At 45.4% G+C, this 17,017-nt stretch overlaps 1 protein-coding gene across 4 annotated transcripts in view; it reads left to right on the top strand.

Moving 5' to 3' along the window:
• The window catches only part of hecw1 (HECT, C2 and WW domain containing E3 ubiquitin protein ligase 1), a 462,878-nt gene that overhangs the window by 237,608 nt on the left and 208,253 nt on the right, over positions 1–17,017 (top strand). The window lies entirely within an intron of this gene.

The raw sequence follows: 17,017 nt of genomic DNA, 5'->3' as shown, positions 1-17,017 counted from the left end.
CAGTTCTCTATCCATATTAATACTGAACCCCCAATACCGTGTGCTTTAAGTTTGCATACTAATCTCTTATGTGGGACCTTGTCGAAAGCCTTCTGAAAGTCCAGATATAACACATCCACTGGTTCTCCCTTATCCACTCCTCTTGTTACATCCTCGAAAAATTCTATAAGATTCGTCAGACGTGATTTACCTTTCATAAATCGATGCTGACTTTGTCCAATGATTTCACCACTTTCCAAATGTGCTGCTATCCCATCTTTAATAACTGACTCTAGCATTTTCCCCACTACCAATGTTTGACTAACTGGTCTGTAATTCCCCATTTTCTCTCTCCCTCCCTTTTAAAAAATGGGTTACATTAGCTACCCTCCAATCCTCAGGAACTACTCCAGAATCTAAAGAGTTTTGAAAGATTATTACTAATGCATCCACTATTTCTGGGGCTACTTCCTTAAGTACTCTGGGATGCAGCCTATCCAGCCCTGGGGATTAATCGGCCTTTAATCCATTCAATTTACCTAACACCACTTCCCGCCTAACCTGGATTTCACTCAGTTCCTCCATCCCCTGTCCCCTCCGGTCCCCTGCGATTTCCAGCAGATTATTTGTCTTCCTTAGTGAAGAGAGAACCAAAGTAGTTATTCAATTGGTCTGCCATGTCCTTGTTCCCCATGATCAATTCACCTGTTTCTGACTGCAAGGGACCTACATTTGTTTTAACTAATCTTTTTCTCTTCACATATCTGTAAAAACTTTTGCAGTCAGTTTTTATGTTCCCTGCCAGTTTTCTTTCATAATCTATTTTCCCTTTCCTAATTAAACCCTTTGTCCTCCTCTGCGGGACTCTGAATTTATCCCAGTCCTCTGGTAGGCTGCTTTATCTGGCTAATTTGTATGCTTCATCTTTTGTTTTGATACTATCCCTGATTTCCCTTGTTATCCACGGATGCACTACCTACCCTGATTTATTATTTTGCCAAACTGGGATGAACAATTGTTGTAGTTCATCCATGCAGTCTTTAAATGCCTTCCATTGCATATCCACCGTCAACCCTTTAAGAATAATTTGCCAGTCTATCTTGGCCAATTCACGTCTCATACCCTCAAAGTTACCTTTCTTCAAGTTCAGAACCCTTGTTTTTGAATTAACTATGTCACTCTCCATCCTAATGAAGAACTCAACCATATTATGGGCACTCTTGCCCAAGGGGCCACGCACAACAAGACTGCTAACTATCCCTTCCTCATTACTCAATACCCAGTCTAGAATAGATTGCTCTCTCGTTGGTTCCTCTACATGTAGGGTTAGAAAACTATCCCGCATACATTCCAAGAAATCCTCTTCCTCAGCACCCCTGCCAATTTGATTAACTCAATCTATATGTAGATTGAAGTCACCCATTATAACTGTTTTACCTTTGTTGCACGCGTTTCTAATTTCCTGTTTGATGTCATCCCCTACTCCACTACTACTGTTAGGTGGCCTGTACACAACTCCCACTAGCGTTTTCTGCCCCTTTTCGCAGCTCTACCCATATCGATTCCACATCCTCCAAGATAATGTCCTTTCTTTCTATTGCGTTAATCTCCTCTCTAACCAGCAACGCTACCCCACCTCCTTTTCCTTTCTCTCTATCCCTCCTGAATATTGAATATCCCTGGATGTTCAGCTCCCAGCCTTGGTCACCCTGGAGCCATGTCTCCGTGATCCCAACTATATCTCTGAACTCTCTCCCAACGAGAGAGAGTACAGAGGAGATTTACTAGAATGTTGCCTGGGTTTCAGCACCTAAGTTACAGAGAAAGGTTGAACAAGATAGGTATTTTTTCTATGGAGCGCAGAAGGTTAAGGGGGGGACTTGATAGAGGTCTTTAAAATTATGAGAGGGTTAGACAGAGTTGACGTGGATAAGCTTTTTCTATTGAGAGTAGGGAAGATTCAAACAAGAGGACATGATTTGAGAATTAAGGGACAAAAGTTTAGGGGTAACATGAGGGGGAACTTTTTTACTCAGAGAGTGGTAGCTGTGTGGAATGAGCTTCCAGTGGAAGTGGTGGAGGCAGGTTCGATTTTATCATTTAAAAATAAATTGGATAGGTATATGACCGGTAAAGGAATGGAGGGTTATGGTCTGAGTGCAGGTAGATGGGACTAGGTGAGGGTAAGTGTTTGGCATGGACTAGAAGGGCCGAGATGGCCTGTTTCCGTGCTGTAATTGTTATACGGTTATATGGTTATATATCATATTCATTAATAACTATCTGCACATTCAACTCATCCACCTTATTACGAATGCTCCTTGCATTGAGACACAAAGCCTTCAGGCTTGTTTTTACAACACTCTTACCCTTTATACAATTATGTTGAAAAGTGGCCCTTTTTGATTTTTGCCCTGGATTTTCTGCCTGCCACTTTTACTTTTCACCTTGCTACCTATTGCTTCTACCCTCATTTTACACCCCTCTGTCTCTCTGCTCATGCTCCCATCCCCCTGCCATATTAGTTTAAATCCCTCCTGCCAGCACTAGCAAACACTCCCCCAAGGACATTGGTTCCATTCCAGCCCAGGTGCAGACCGTCCTGTTTGTACTGGTCCCACCTCCCCCAGAACTGGTTCCAATGCCCTAGAAATTTGAATCCTTCCCCCTTGCACCATTTTTCAAGCCACGTATTCATCTGCAATATCCTCCTATTTCTACTCTGACCAACACGTGGCATTGGTAGTAATCCAGAGATTATTACCTTTGAAGTCCTACTTTTAAGTTTATCTCCTAGCTCCCTAAATTCACCTTGTCGGACCTCATCCCGTTTTGTACCTATATTGTTAGTGCCAATATGTCAAGGCTGTTCACCCTCCCCCTCCAGAATGATCTGCAGCCACTGAGTGACATCCCTGACCCTTGCACCAGGGAGGCAACATACCATCCTGGAGTCTCGTTTGCGGCCGCAGAAACGCCTATCCATTCCCCTAACAATTGAATCCCCTATTACTATAGCCCTTCCACTCTTTTTCCTCCCCTCCTGTGCCGCAGAGCCACTCACGGTGCCATGAACTTGGCTGCTGCTGCCTTCCCCTGATGAGCCATCTCCCCCAACAGTATCCAAAATGGTGTACCTGTTTAGGAGGGAGATGACTGCAGGGGACTCCTGCACTACCTGTCTACTGCTACGCTGGCATTTGGCCACCCATTCCCTTTCTGTCCTCTTAACTTTTACCTGCGGTGTGACCAACTCACTGTACGTGCTATTCACGACTTTCTCAGCACCGTGGATGCTTCAGTATGAATCCAACCGCAGCTCCAACCGTTCAATGCGGTCTGCCAGGAGCTGCAGCTGGACACACTTCCTGCACACATAGTCACCAGGGACACTGACCATATCCCTGATCTCCCACATGTTGCAGGATGAGCAAACCATGAGGCCGATCTCAACTGACATGGCTTACCCCCAAATTAAATCAACTCACTCCCACTATAAAAATCTTAATCCTTTAAACTGTACCTTTACTAAAAAGCACTGTGCCCTTAACTTACTGAACCCTTAACTCGCTGTACCCTTAACTCACTGAACCCTTAACCAGAAACACAAACCTGGGGTTGCTCCCAATCATCTGCTTCCTCTAGTCCACTTCCACCAATCAGCGGCTTCCTCCAGACCACTTCTTTTGAAGTGTGATGGAACGTTGCAGAGTGGGCAACGCTGCACCAGCTGCTCTAACCGCTCCAACCGCTCCAACCGCTCCAACCGCTCCTGGGCCTCTGTGGAACAAAGCCCCGCGCTCCGTTTTTAAACTCACCGCTCGGACGCTGCACCAGCCGCTCCAACCACTCCTGGGCCTCATCCTGGGATGCAAAGGAGGTTCAACTGGATGATGCCTGGATTCAAGTGTATTAGCTATAAGGAGAGGTTGAACGACCCTGACTTGTTTTCTCTGGAACGTTGGGGATGAGGATTGACCTGAAATTATGAGAGGCATATATAGGGTCGATAGTCAGATTCTTTTTTCCCCAGGGTTAAAATGTCAAATATGACATGACATCGCTTTAAAGTGAGGGGGGTTTAAAGGACATATGGTAGGCAGTTGTTTTGCACAGAGAATGGTGCGTGTCTGGAATACATTGCCAGAGAAGGTGGAAGAGCCAGATACCATAACAATATTTAAATGGCATTTAGACAGAACAGGCAGGGAATAGAGGGATCCAGACCATGTGCAGGCCGATGGGATTTGTTAGATTGCATCATTCTTGATGTCGATTCTATGGGCTGAAGGGCTTGTTCCTGTGCTGTAATGTTCTATGAGCAAAACACAAAGTGCTGGAGTAACTCAATGGGTCAGGCAGCATCTGTGGAGGGAATGGGCATATGACATTTCTGGTTGGGACCATTCTGAAACGTTGACTATCTATTCCCTCTAGAGATGCTGCCTGACCAGCTGACTTACTCCAGCACTTTGTACTTTGCTCAATATTCCAGTGTCTGCAGTTTCTTGCGTCTCCACTTACTGTTCCATGTTCTATAAATAAATGGCAGATTAATTATTCAGGTAAAGCATCCTTAACGTTATTTATTCTGGGAGGACTGCAGTCAAGCACAATTCTGTCCTTAGCCCTTGGGCACATTTTTGCATTTGTGAGGTTAGTTTCACTGTGGATAATAATGCAAAACCGTGTATTCGCATTATATTTAACTTATCTCCATATTTTTATTTCCATTGAAGTCAGTGGGAGTAAAAATCGGAAAAGATGTAAAATGCGCTGCTGATTTGATGCCACTTAATTTATACCACCGGACAAAGTCTGATTCTATTCTAGCAGCAAATCACAGAAGAGATTACCAAGTCAGTGAATCCGATTGTAGTATCCTGACTCCTGTCCAAGCTAAGACTACTGCAAACCAGGAAGCAATCTTAAGGCTTCCTGCTCTGTGTGATTCATCTATTTGGCAGATAGACTCAATGAGCCATGCAAAACATTTGGATTAATATTTAAAACAAAATCTTTTAGCAGAATGACTGCATGACTAGATTGAAAATATTATGTTTTGTTTGATGCCAATTCAAAACCCTTATCAGAATCCACGCACAGTCTTTATGTAATACTAGACTAAGTGGGACCTGTTGGGTCCCAGCATCACACGGGAGGGTTGGTCCCCCAATGCAATATTCCACCTCTCCACCAATTCCAATATTGGTGGCCAGTAGGGGGCGAGGGGGGGGGGGGGGGGGGGGTTCTGGAGCACTAGTATGGGTGTTGTGGGCTGAAGGGACTGGTTTCCAAAGGGCTGGTATGGACATTGTGGGCCAAATGGATTCTTGGGCTGATGGCTCAGTCACTCAAGCCTGTTGTGCTGGCAGCTCACTCACGGCTGGTCAGCTGGCAGTTGACTCGTGGCTATTCCTTGAAATTTCATTTCAAGCAGGGTGTAAGGCCACCAAATTCAAGTGCAGTTTCTTACCACTTCAAGCAGGGTGCAAGGCCACCAAATTCAAGTGCAGTTTCATATCATTTCAAGCAGGGTGCAAGGCCACTAAAGACAGCGAGTCGTGACCTCCCCCTCCTCCATCTTGCAGAGACTGAGCCATGCCCACACTCCTGGGTTTTATGGTCCCTCCCACCAGAATGGGCATGGCCTTCATGGCATGATTGACAGGAGAGAGAATCTCAACATTTTTTAAACACTAATAACTCCTTTATTTTTTATCGATGGGAAAAATCGTCAGCACCTGATGAGCGGAGGGGGACTGAGTAAGATGGTCAAAAATCACAGCCGTACGTGGTAGCGTTTTATTTCTAAAATCAATGTAAAATGCAAACAGGAAGTGGTCAAGATTAGACTTTTAATTATATAGAAGTCAAGGCAACTTTAATTAGGCAGCAACTTTAATTAGGCAACACAGCTTTAATTAAGCAAGGCAACTTTAATATACAAGGCAACTTTAATTAGGCAAGGCAACTTTAATTAGGCAACACAGCTTTAGTATTTCCAAACCAAAGGCAACACAGCTTTAGCATTTCCAAACCAAAGGCAACACAGCTTTAGAATTTCCAAACCAAAGGCAACACAGCTTTAGCATTTCCAAACCAAAGGCAACACAGCTTTAGCATTTCCAAACCAAAGGCAACACAGCTTTAGCATTTCCAAACCAAAGGCAACACAGCTTTAGCACTTCCAAACCAAAGGCAACACAGCTTTAGCACTTCCAAACCAAAGGCAACACAGCTTTAGCATTTCCAAACTATATTTTCAAACCACATTAAGGGCACTGACAGGTCAGTAAAACCACTCACAGTTTAGTAGACATGTGTTCAATGTTATTCACAGCTCAGACTGAGTGACCGTCTCGCTTCCCCCATCTTGCAGAGACTGACTGAGGCACTCAACACCTCCGGATTTTATAGGCCCTCCCGAAGGGGCGTGGCCTTCAGGAGAGAGAATCTCAACATGTTTTAAACACTAATAACTCTTTTATTTTCCATCTGTGGGAAAAATCCTCTTGTCCTGCGCAGCAGAGGGGGACTGAGTAAGATGGCCAAAAATCACAGCCGTAAGTGGCAGTGTTTTTTTCTAAAATCAATATACAGAACAACAGGAAATGGTCAAGATCAGACTTTTAGTAATGTAGATAATTGAACATTCAGTGCTAAGAATTTACAGATTTTGCCATAAATATGCAGAGCTGACAATTTCTTGGTAATGACATTTGGTAGATCTTTCCAGATATTTTACTCAACTATTCATCCATAAGACATTTCAGAAATAAAGAATAATTTTGGATACAATATAATTCTCTGTGTAAAGGCGGGGGCCAGGGAAAGTGGGGGAGCGCTGTCTGAAATTCACGCCCGTGGTGAACAGGAAGGTAAAAGACGGCTGGCACAGTGTACGGTAAGTCCTTTAGAGAGCACGGAGGGGGGAGGTGGAGAGAAGGGGGGAGAAGGGGGGGAGACACTTTTAAGAAGCCAGACAACTTCTAATAAAGTTTAGCGGGCATTTAACATTATCGGTCGGTTTTCCTTGGTTCTGAAAACTCCAATGAGCCAATTAAAATGCCCGATCAGCAAAGAAGATTGCATACGGCTACCTCGACTGCCTAGCGACCCCACTCCTCTGCACTACGAGTTCAAAAGAACCATGCCAACCAATTTTCCTCAACCGACTGAGGCCGCAAGTATGCGGGAACTTCCCGCGAGCATGAAGGGGAGTTAAGGGCCTGTCCCACTTTCCCGAGTTATTCACGAATTCTCCCGAGTTTTCCCCTTGATTCAAACTCGCAGAATGTTCGTAACGGGTCCGTAGGAGGCCGTAAGAGTCCGTAGATATATCGTAGCGGCTCGTTATGCCAGCTGTAGGTACTCGGGGCATCCTCCCGACTATCTTTTTACTAGTGGACATTTTTTATCAGGCTGGAAAAAAAGTCCCGACTTACCTGATGCCCCGAGTACCTACGGCTGGCATAACGAGCTGCTCCGATATATCTACGGACTCCTACGGACCCGTTACGAACAATCTGCAAGTTTGAATCAAGAGGAAAACTCGGGAGAATTCGTGAATAACTCGGGAAAGTGGGACAGGCCCTTTACAGTGACCTCCTAGGACCTCCGAGGATCACGTGTTGACCATGCTGCGAGTTTGAGTCGAACGCAAACTCTTCTAAACTCGCAAATTAGGTCGCCGCAGTGGGACAGGCCCTTAACTTCGGTTAACATTGCCCACTAAATTTATTTTTTACTGTTGTATTACACGTCATCACCGTGAACATGTAATTTGGTTCACAATTGCCTGAGATCTAGCCCAGTCTATGTTGTTACGAATGAAACTAAGGGAATTGCCAATTCTGCAAAGAAAATCAGAAAGATTGTGTGTAATATTGATAACAGCAGTAAAGTGTTTGGAGCAACAGATTGTAACTCCAAGAGATCATGCCAGTTCTTCCTTGCACTGTTCATAGTGAGTCAGGAATGCTATATCAGGTAGCACATCCATTATGATAATCCGCTTCCTGTGGCTGTGATAATACCGATTAAGCTCCCTGGTGAATATCTCTCCCTCCCTCCTCCTCTCCCTCCTCCTCTCCCTCCTCCTCTCCCTCCTCCTCTCCCTCCTCCTCTCCCTCCTCCTCTCCCTCTCCCCCTCCACCTCCCCCTCCCCCTCCCCCTCCCCCTCCCCCTCCCCCTCCCCCTCTCCCTCTCCCTCTCCCTCTCCCTCTCCCTCTCCCTCTCCCTCTCCCTCTCCCTCTCCCCTCCCTCTCTCCCCCTCCCTCTCTCCCCCTCCCTCTCTCCCCCTCCCTCTCTCCCCCTCCCTCTCTCTCTCTCTCTATCACACACTCATACTTGCAAATAAATACCTTCTCATTACTTATGGATTCACTGACTTATCTCAGTCTTTTTACAACTCTCCCCTCATCTTTCTGGTCCAATTTCTGTGTCGTGCTTGTGTTTATTGATGCACTGGTGCATTGTCACTTTCTTTAAAAAATAGAGACCGAGGTGGAGAGGAGAATGGGTTGCATTTGTTAAGTTAGTTTGACTGTGGATAGTTTGGAGCTGGGCCAGTTTGAGAAGCTTTAAAAGGGAAGTAAGAGTTGATAGAGAGTTTTGGAATAGAACATGTCAGTAGAATCAAGGGATTGGGATTGAAACGTAAAAGAGATTCTGCAGTAGCCTGAGAAGAGTGAAGTGGAGACTGTTTGATTGTCAACGATAGCTGTGACGCTGGGTTCATGGCAGACACAACACACAGACTGAGCGCAGTGAGAGGGTGGGAGAACTATACAGGCACAGCTGGACCACACTGGAAACTGTAAGCAGGACAGTACGGCACCCGGGCAGGAAAATCTCTTGGTGGAATAAAGGGAGGAGACAGAAAATATGGAGCAGAAAATGCACCCCCCCTCCCCCTCCCCTCTACCCCTGTGCCCCACATGGACGCACCTATTTCTCCCATTCCCCTCACCATCCACCTACATTTCTTCCTTTAGCTTCACAATTTGCAACTCTTCAATCTTTTTCTGTCACATTTTACCTCTTTTCATCTCTTGCCTATCAAACCCCCCTCTCAACCTATTACTTACTAGGCTTTGTCTTGCCCCTCCTCTCTTCCAGCTTTCTCTCCCACCCGACCCCCCCCCCCCCCCTCCTTTATAATCAGTCTAAAAAAGATTCCTGACCCAAAACGCCACCTATCCATGTTCTCCAGTTGCTGCCTGCTGAGTTACTCCAGGACGTATTTAGTATAATCTTAATGTTATGTAGTAAGGAAGCACTTTTTCACATAAAGTGAGGTGGAAATCTGTTTATTGTACAGTTAATTGTGGTGTTGCTGCATTAATATGCCTGTAAAGTAGCAACAAGTAAGAATTTCATTTTTCCTATTCCTGGTCCATATGATAATTAAACACGTATGGAGGAACAAAGATGTCTCAGAATACAAATACATTGATTACTGAAAGTTGTACCACAGATTTGCAAAGCTATTAAAATAAAGCAAGCCATGCACATAGTTTATTTTCAGACAGGTGGAATTGAAAAGCAGGGATGTAATGTAAAGTGTTTACTAAATGTTAACTAGACCACACAGAGTATTATGAACTGTTCTGGTCACTATATTGTAAAAAGGTGTTAGACAAATTGTCTGCCATGATGATTCCAGAAATAAGAGGAAATATGTAGCAAGAAGCGATGAATACAGTGGTCTGTTTTCCTTTGAGGGCAGAAGGCTGGGAGATGATCTAAAAGAGGTCTTTCAAATTATGCAGAATTTTGACAGAGTGGATGCAGAATGTTTCCATGTAAGGAACATTAGAATGATAGAATCATAGAACATTTGTGACACAGGATACGGATGGAATCCATCTGTCCTATTGAGTCTGAATCGACAAGGTGAGCTAGTCAGCCTAATCTGATCTTCTGTCTCATATTTCCTTCCAACACATATTCAATGATTCAATGGTCCTTTATTGTCACGTGTACCGAGGTACGGTGAAATTTGATTTACCATACAATTAAACCAAAAAAGCAACAAGATACATAACTACACAATAATTTAAACATAAACAGCCACCACAGCGATGAGAATCCCTAGGGCACACAGCATAAACTGAGACCCACAGCCATCAGTTTAATGTCCCGGCCACACAGACGCTCCTTCACCGTGATGTGACCAGAGTTGTACCAACCGCTATCACTCTCTCTGCCGTCCCTGTCCGCCCGAAGTCAGAAAGCCGCCCACACTCGCACCAGATTCCAGGATGACCTCATGGCTCGATGTCCCCGTAAACACTGCGATCACTGCACTCACGGCAATCCCTCCGAGTCCCCACCGGTGCAGGCAGCACATCCATCTTGTTTTTCGGCGACCTCACATTGCCCACTGTGATGGAAGACAAATAACTTTTACCTTCTTCCTCCTTATCTCCGGCGGTCTGGGCGATCGAAACATCCGCAGTCTGGGTGATCGAAGCTCCTGCAGTCGGCGATCGAAGCCCCCGCAACAGGGCGATCGATGCTCATGTGATCGGGGCGGTCGAAGCTCCCAAAGTCGATCCCTAACAAAGGGACCACCAGCTCCACAATGTACGGCCACAGTGCGGACGGAGATATGATACGGAAAAAGTTGCATCTCCATCGAGGGAAGAGATTTTTTTAAATGTCCCCAGCCCCCCTTCCCACCACCCCCTATATAATACAAGACTAAAGATACATTAAAACATACAAATAAAACAGTCTAAAAACAAACAAAAGACGAAAGAGACAAGACAGGCTGTTGGCGAGGCAGCCACTTACGGCGTCACCCGACACATCAGCTCATTGAGTCCATTCTGGAGCACTCTCCCATCAGCTGCATTCCTCTTACATGCCCATCAACTCCCCCACCCTCCTCTTCCCCTCCTCCTGCTGCCACTAACCTACACCAGAGGCAGTTTACAATGGTAAATTAACCTTCCAGTGTTTCTTTGGGACGTGGGAAGAAACCAGTTCAACCTGGGGCAAAACAGATGCAGTCACATGTAAACTCCACACAGACAGAACTCAAATGCTGCCTTACTGTGCTGTCTTCGAACTACACTCATTGTTTATTGACTAAAGCTTTACAATTCCATTATTTAGTACAGCGTTTTTATAAACTATGCAACCTTCTTGGAGTTAAAATTGATCGCTGGGAGGGTTTCAGGCCAGTGACCATTCATCCATTCTGAAGACATCGACTGATTCAGTAATTCAACTTCTCCGTCACAAAACTGCCGGATTTACGGAATATTCCCAATATTTTTCCCAATGAATGTGGGAGCCCAGGGACACAGATGGAGCCTCTGGCTGCTACAACTGTGGCAAGTGCGTCCAGCTTCAGCTCCTAAAGGACCGTGTTGGGGCACTGGAGAAGCAGCTGGATGACCTCAGGGCCATCCGGGAAAACAAGGGTTTCCTGGAGAGGACCTACAGTGAGGTGGTCATTCTGTGGTTAGGGGAAAAACCAAGGTGTGTGATGGAGAGAAAGGGTGGAAATCGTGGAGTGCAGAAGACCCAGGTGGCTGTGCCTAATGAAAACAGGTACGCCCTGTTGGGAACTGTCCAGGGGGACAATGTTTCCAGTCCGAGCAACGGACACATTGGTGGCTCCAATCCTAGAGATGGGGCTCGACCGGCTCGACCGACGTCGGGCAGAGCCCTAGTGGTGGGTGACTCCATTGTCCGAGGAGCGGACAGGAGATTCTGTGGCGGCAGACGAGATGCGAGGATGGTCTGTTGCCTCCCTGGTGCCAGGGTTCAGGATGTCACGAGCCGAATTCGGAACATCCTCGAGAGAGAGGATGAACAGCCGGCAGTGGTTGTACACGTGGGCACAAACAACATTGGGAAGAAGAGGAAGGAGGTTCTCCAACATGACTTCAGAGAGTTGGGAAGAAGACTGAAAGGCGGACTTCTAGGGTGGTTATCTCTGGATTGCTTCCAGTACCACGTGCTAGTGAGGACAGGAACAGAGAGATTGGGGATCTGAATGTGTGGCTGAGGGGCTGGAGCAGGAAGCATAGATTTAGATTTATAGACCACTGGGATCTCTTCTGAGGTAGAGGTGACCTGTACAAAAGGGATGGGTTACACCTTAACTGGAGGGGGACCGACATTCTGGCAGGCAGGTTTGCTAAGGCTACACTTGTGGGTTTAAACTAAATAGTGGGGGGGAGGGATTGACAAATTGGGAGTATAAAGATGGAGTTGAAGGGGAAGTGGCTACAGGAAAAATTACAAAAGATTCTCGAATTAATGGGAACGAAAGCTTGAAAATGGACAACAGAGTAAGGTCAGGGTCAATTACGAGCGGTGCGAGGGGGGAAGTGAATACGGAGGTCAAAGTGCTGTATATGAATGCGCAAAGTATAAGGAATAAAGTGGACAAGCTTGAAGCTCAGTTAGAAACTGGCAGGTATGATGTTGTGGGAATTACTGAGACATGGCTGCAAGAGGGCCAGGGCTGGGAACTGAATATTCAAGGATATACCTCCTATCGAAAAGACAGACAGGTGGGCAGAGGGGGTGGGGTTGCCCTGTTGGTGAGGAATGAAATTCAGTCCCTTGCAAGGGGTGACATTGAAACAGGAGATGTGGAGTCAGTATGGATAGAACTAAGGAATTGCAAGGATAAAAAGACGATAATGGGACTAATCTACAGGCCCCCAAACAGTAGCCTGGACACAGGGCGCAAGTTGAATCAGGAATTAAAATTGGCATGTAGTAAAAGTAATGCTGTGGTTGTTATGGGAGATTTCAACATACAGGTAGACTGGGAAAATCAGGTTGGTACTGGACCCCAAGAAAGGGACTTTGTAGAGTGCCTTTGTGATGGATTCTTTGAACAGCTTGTATTGGAGCCTACCAGGGAGAAGGCAATTCTGGATTTAGTGTTATGTAATGAACCAGATTTGATAAAGGACCTCGAGGTTAATGAGCCATTAGGAGGCAGTGACAATAACATTCCCTCTACAATTGGAGAGGGAGAAGAGTAGATCGGAGGTGTCAATGTTGCAGTTGAATAAAGGGGACTATGGGGCCATGAGGGAGGAGCTGGCCAAAGTTGACTGGAAAGATACACCAGCAGGAATAACAGTGGAACAAAAATGGCAGGTGTTTCTAGGAATAATACAGAAGGTGCAGGATCAGTTCATTCCTAGGAGGAAGAAAGATTCTAAGGGAAGAAAGGAACGACCATGGCTGATATGGGACGTCAGGGACAGTATAAAAATTAAAGCGAAAAAATACAACGTAGCAAAGATGAGCAGGAAGCTAGAGGATTGGGTAATGTTTAAAGAACAACAGAAGATAACCAAAAAGACAATACGGGGAGAAAAGATGAGGTACGAAGGTAAGCTAGCCAAGAATATAAAGCAGGATAGTAAAAGCTTCTTTAGGTATGTGAAGAGGAGAAAATTAGTTAAGACCAAAGTTAGACCCTTGAAGACCGAAAAAGGTGAATTTATTATGGGGAACAAGGAAATGGCAGATGAGTTGAACAGGTACTTTGGATCTGTCTTCACTAAGGAGGACACAAACAATCTTCCTGATATAGTAGTGGCCAGAGGATCTGGGGTGACGGAGGAACTGAATGAAATCCATATTAGGCAGGAAATGGTGTTGGATAGACTGATGGGACTGAAGGCTGATAAATCCCCAGGGCCTGATGGTCTGCATCCCAGGGTACTTAAGGAAGTGGCTCTAGAAATCGTGGATGCATTGGTGATAATTTTCCAATGTTCTATAGACTCAGGATCAGTTCCTGTGGATTGCAGGGTAGCTAATGTTATCCCACTTTTTAAGAAAGGCGGGAGAGAGAAAACAAGGAATTATAGACCAGTTAGCCTGACATCGGTGGTGGGGAAGATGCTGGAGTCAATTATAAAAGATGAGATTGCAGCACATTTGGATAGTAGTAACAGGATCGGTCCGAGTCAGCATGGATTTACGAAGGGGAAATCATGCTTGACTAATCTACTGGAATTTTTTGAAGATGTAACTAGGAAAATGGACAAGGGAGAGCCAGTGGTCCTGGTGTACCTGGACTTTCAGAAAGTATTTGATAAGGTCCCACAGTAGAGATTAGTGGGCAAAATTGAGGCACATGGTATTGGGGGTAGAGTGCTGACATGGATAGAGAAGTGGTTGGCAGACAGGAAACAAAGAGTAGGGATTAACGGGTCCCTTTCAGAATGGCAGGCAGTGACTAGTGGGGTACCGCAAGGCTCGGTGCTGGGACCGCAGCTATTTACAATATACTTCAATGATTTGGATGAAGAGATTCAAAGTAACATTAGCAAATTTGCAGATGATACAAAGCTGGGTGGCAGTGTGAACTGTGAGGAGGATACTATGAGAATGCAGGGTGACTTGGACAGGTTGGGGGAGTGGGCAGATGCATGGCAGATGAAGTTTAATGCGGATAAATGTGAGGTTATCCACTTTGGTAGCAAAAACAGGAAGGCAGATTACTATCTAAATGGTGTCAAGTGGGAAAAGGGGAAGTACAACGGGATCTGGGGGTCCTTGTACATCAGTCTATGAAAGTAAGCATGCAGGTACAGCAGGCAGTAAAGAAAGCGAATGGCACGTTGGCCTTTATAACAAGAGGAATCGAATATAGGAGCAAAGAGGTCCTTCTGCAGTTGTACAGAGCCCTAGTGAGACCACACCTGGAATATTGTGTGCAGTGTTGGTCCCCTAATTTGAGGAAGAACATTCTTGCTATTGAGGGAGTGCAGCGTAGATTTATAAGGTTAATTCCCGGGATGGCGGGACTGTCAAATGCTGAGAGAATGGAGCAGCTGGGCTTGTACACTCTGGAGTTTTGAAGGATGAGAGGGAATCTCATTGAAACATATAAGATTGTTAAGGGCTTAGACACGCTAGAGGCAGGAAACATGTTCCCGGTGTTGGGGGAGTCCAGAACCAGGGGCACCTATTGTCTATTGTCTATTGTCTATTTTTGTGATGCTGAGTCCGATGGCTTATTTGGACAAAAAACCCAAATAGAAAAATAAACCCGCAAGATGTTGAGAAAGCAAGGTGAAGGGAGCAAATTAAATTACATTTGTGTTTGTACCCAATTATCTCACTTTTATTTTATTTTATGTCATTTTGGTTGCTGACAGACTGAAGATTTAGGCTGTTCAACAGTGACACTTACTGGACAGAACCTCCAACTACATCTAACCCCTCAACACTTTAACTAAGATTTAACCAATGTTAAGAATGATATGTGAAACTATAGATAAAATCTTGATGCCATTTTAATGGCATTGCCTTCTGACAAAGTGCGAGTCAAAGTTTCATTATGTTTTGAAACAGTATGTTGTGTCCCACACTTCCTTTCCCATTTTTCTGAATATATGTCTTTCTCGAATTGTCACGAAGTTTGAAAGACAAATAATATTATTTGTTATGAATCAAAGAGTTATGTCAGTGTAATGTTATGGGGTTAAGCTTTGCTTTGTGAAGCTTTTGCAGTTGTAAATTAACTGATATAAAATAAAAAGATCATAAAAATAAGAACTGGGGAAGGCCACCATCAATGATGAGCCTTGCTAATCCCAGACCTCATTGAAGTATTCCATCCATTCAGCAAGATGCCCCTTTTGTAACTGGGAATTTTCTTCCCAGATTTCCCATGATAACATTGCTGACTCTCAATCCATATTTTCAATGGATATCGATCCAGCTTAATTTTAAAGATGCCAGGAATACATCAGCCTGGATAGTTTCACTTTAACGGCACTGTAGGGAAAGAATATTCTGCAGCATTCTCTTCTGTTAGCTTGCATTTATCCTACAGATCCAGGTCATAGTGGCCAGGTCATCTCTGTCCTCATTGAGCTACGAGACGTGCTCCTTATCCATTGGTGCATCAAATTTAAAACCGCTAATCCACACATGAAATTTCTGAATGGTCTCACCAAACCTGTCTCCTTCATCCTTGTATTCCCACTGCCCCATCTGTCCCCCCTCCCTTCACCCTACATTGGATGCAGAGTCTTCAGTAACCTGGGTTTTATGGTATAGAATTCCTTCCTAAATCATTCCTTTTCAGCAGCTTTCATTTTTTGTCTTGATTTTGGATCACATCTCCAAGTGTCTCCTTCCCAACTGTTGCATTGGCTATCTTTGGACAAATTTGTGGGTGGCATGGTGGCATCACGATAGAGCTACTGCTACTGCCTTAAGGGCCTGTCCCTCGAGCATGCGACTCCATGCGGCAAGCGCGACCTAAAGGGCTGGTCCCACCAGCATATGCCTGCATGCGGCAAGCGCGACCTAAAGGGCTGGTCCCACCAGCATATGCCTGCATGCGGCAAGCGCGACCTAACGTGGTCGCTCGTGCCATACGGCCTCGCAGGGCCGTTCCCACTTCGATCGCCGGAGCCGTATGGAGTTGTGCGGAGTTGGTCCCGACATCGTGCGGGGCTCCGTAAAACTGACCGGGTTCAAAAATTCCACGCGGCAACGGCCTGCCGGCCCGCAGCCACCTCAACGGCGTACGCCCGTCGGACTTCGCTCGAACTTCACGTCACTCACTCGACCTCTGTGCGTACGGCATCGAGGCGGCTGCAGGCTTTAGGTCGTGCTTGCCGCATGGAGTCGCATGCTCGTGGGACAGGCCCTTTACAGTGCCAGAGACCCGGGTTTCTTCCTGACTACAGGTGCTGTCTGTATGGAGTTTGTATGTTCTCCCCGTGACCTGTGTGGGTTTTCTCCGGGATCTTCAGTTTCCTCCCACACTCCAAAGACGTACAGGTTTGTAGGTTAATTGACTTGGTATAAATGTAAATTGGCCCTAGTATGTGTAGGACAGTGTTAATGTGCGGGGATCTGGTGGTCTGTGCGGACTCGGTGGGCCGAAGTGCCTGTCGCCGCGCTATATCTCTAAACTAAACTAAAGGATGGAATATTTTTGAAAGATCCTATATAAATGCAAGTTTATTTAAAGTTTATGAGAATTGTTTTACCATCCTCTAGCCACTAAGCCCATGGTGCA

The sequence above is a fragment of the Amblyraja radiata genome, chromosome 2 (genome assembly GCF_010909765.2).
Source record: "Amblyraja radiata isolate CabotCenter1 chromosome 2, sAmbRad1.1.pri, whole genome shotgun sequence".
Taxonomy (NCBI): Eukaryota; Metazoa; Chordata; class Chondrichthyes; order Rajiformes; family Rajidae; genus Amblyraja; species Amblyraja radiata.
This window is presented reverse-complemented; position numbering and strand designations above follow the sequence as displayed.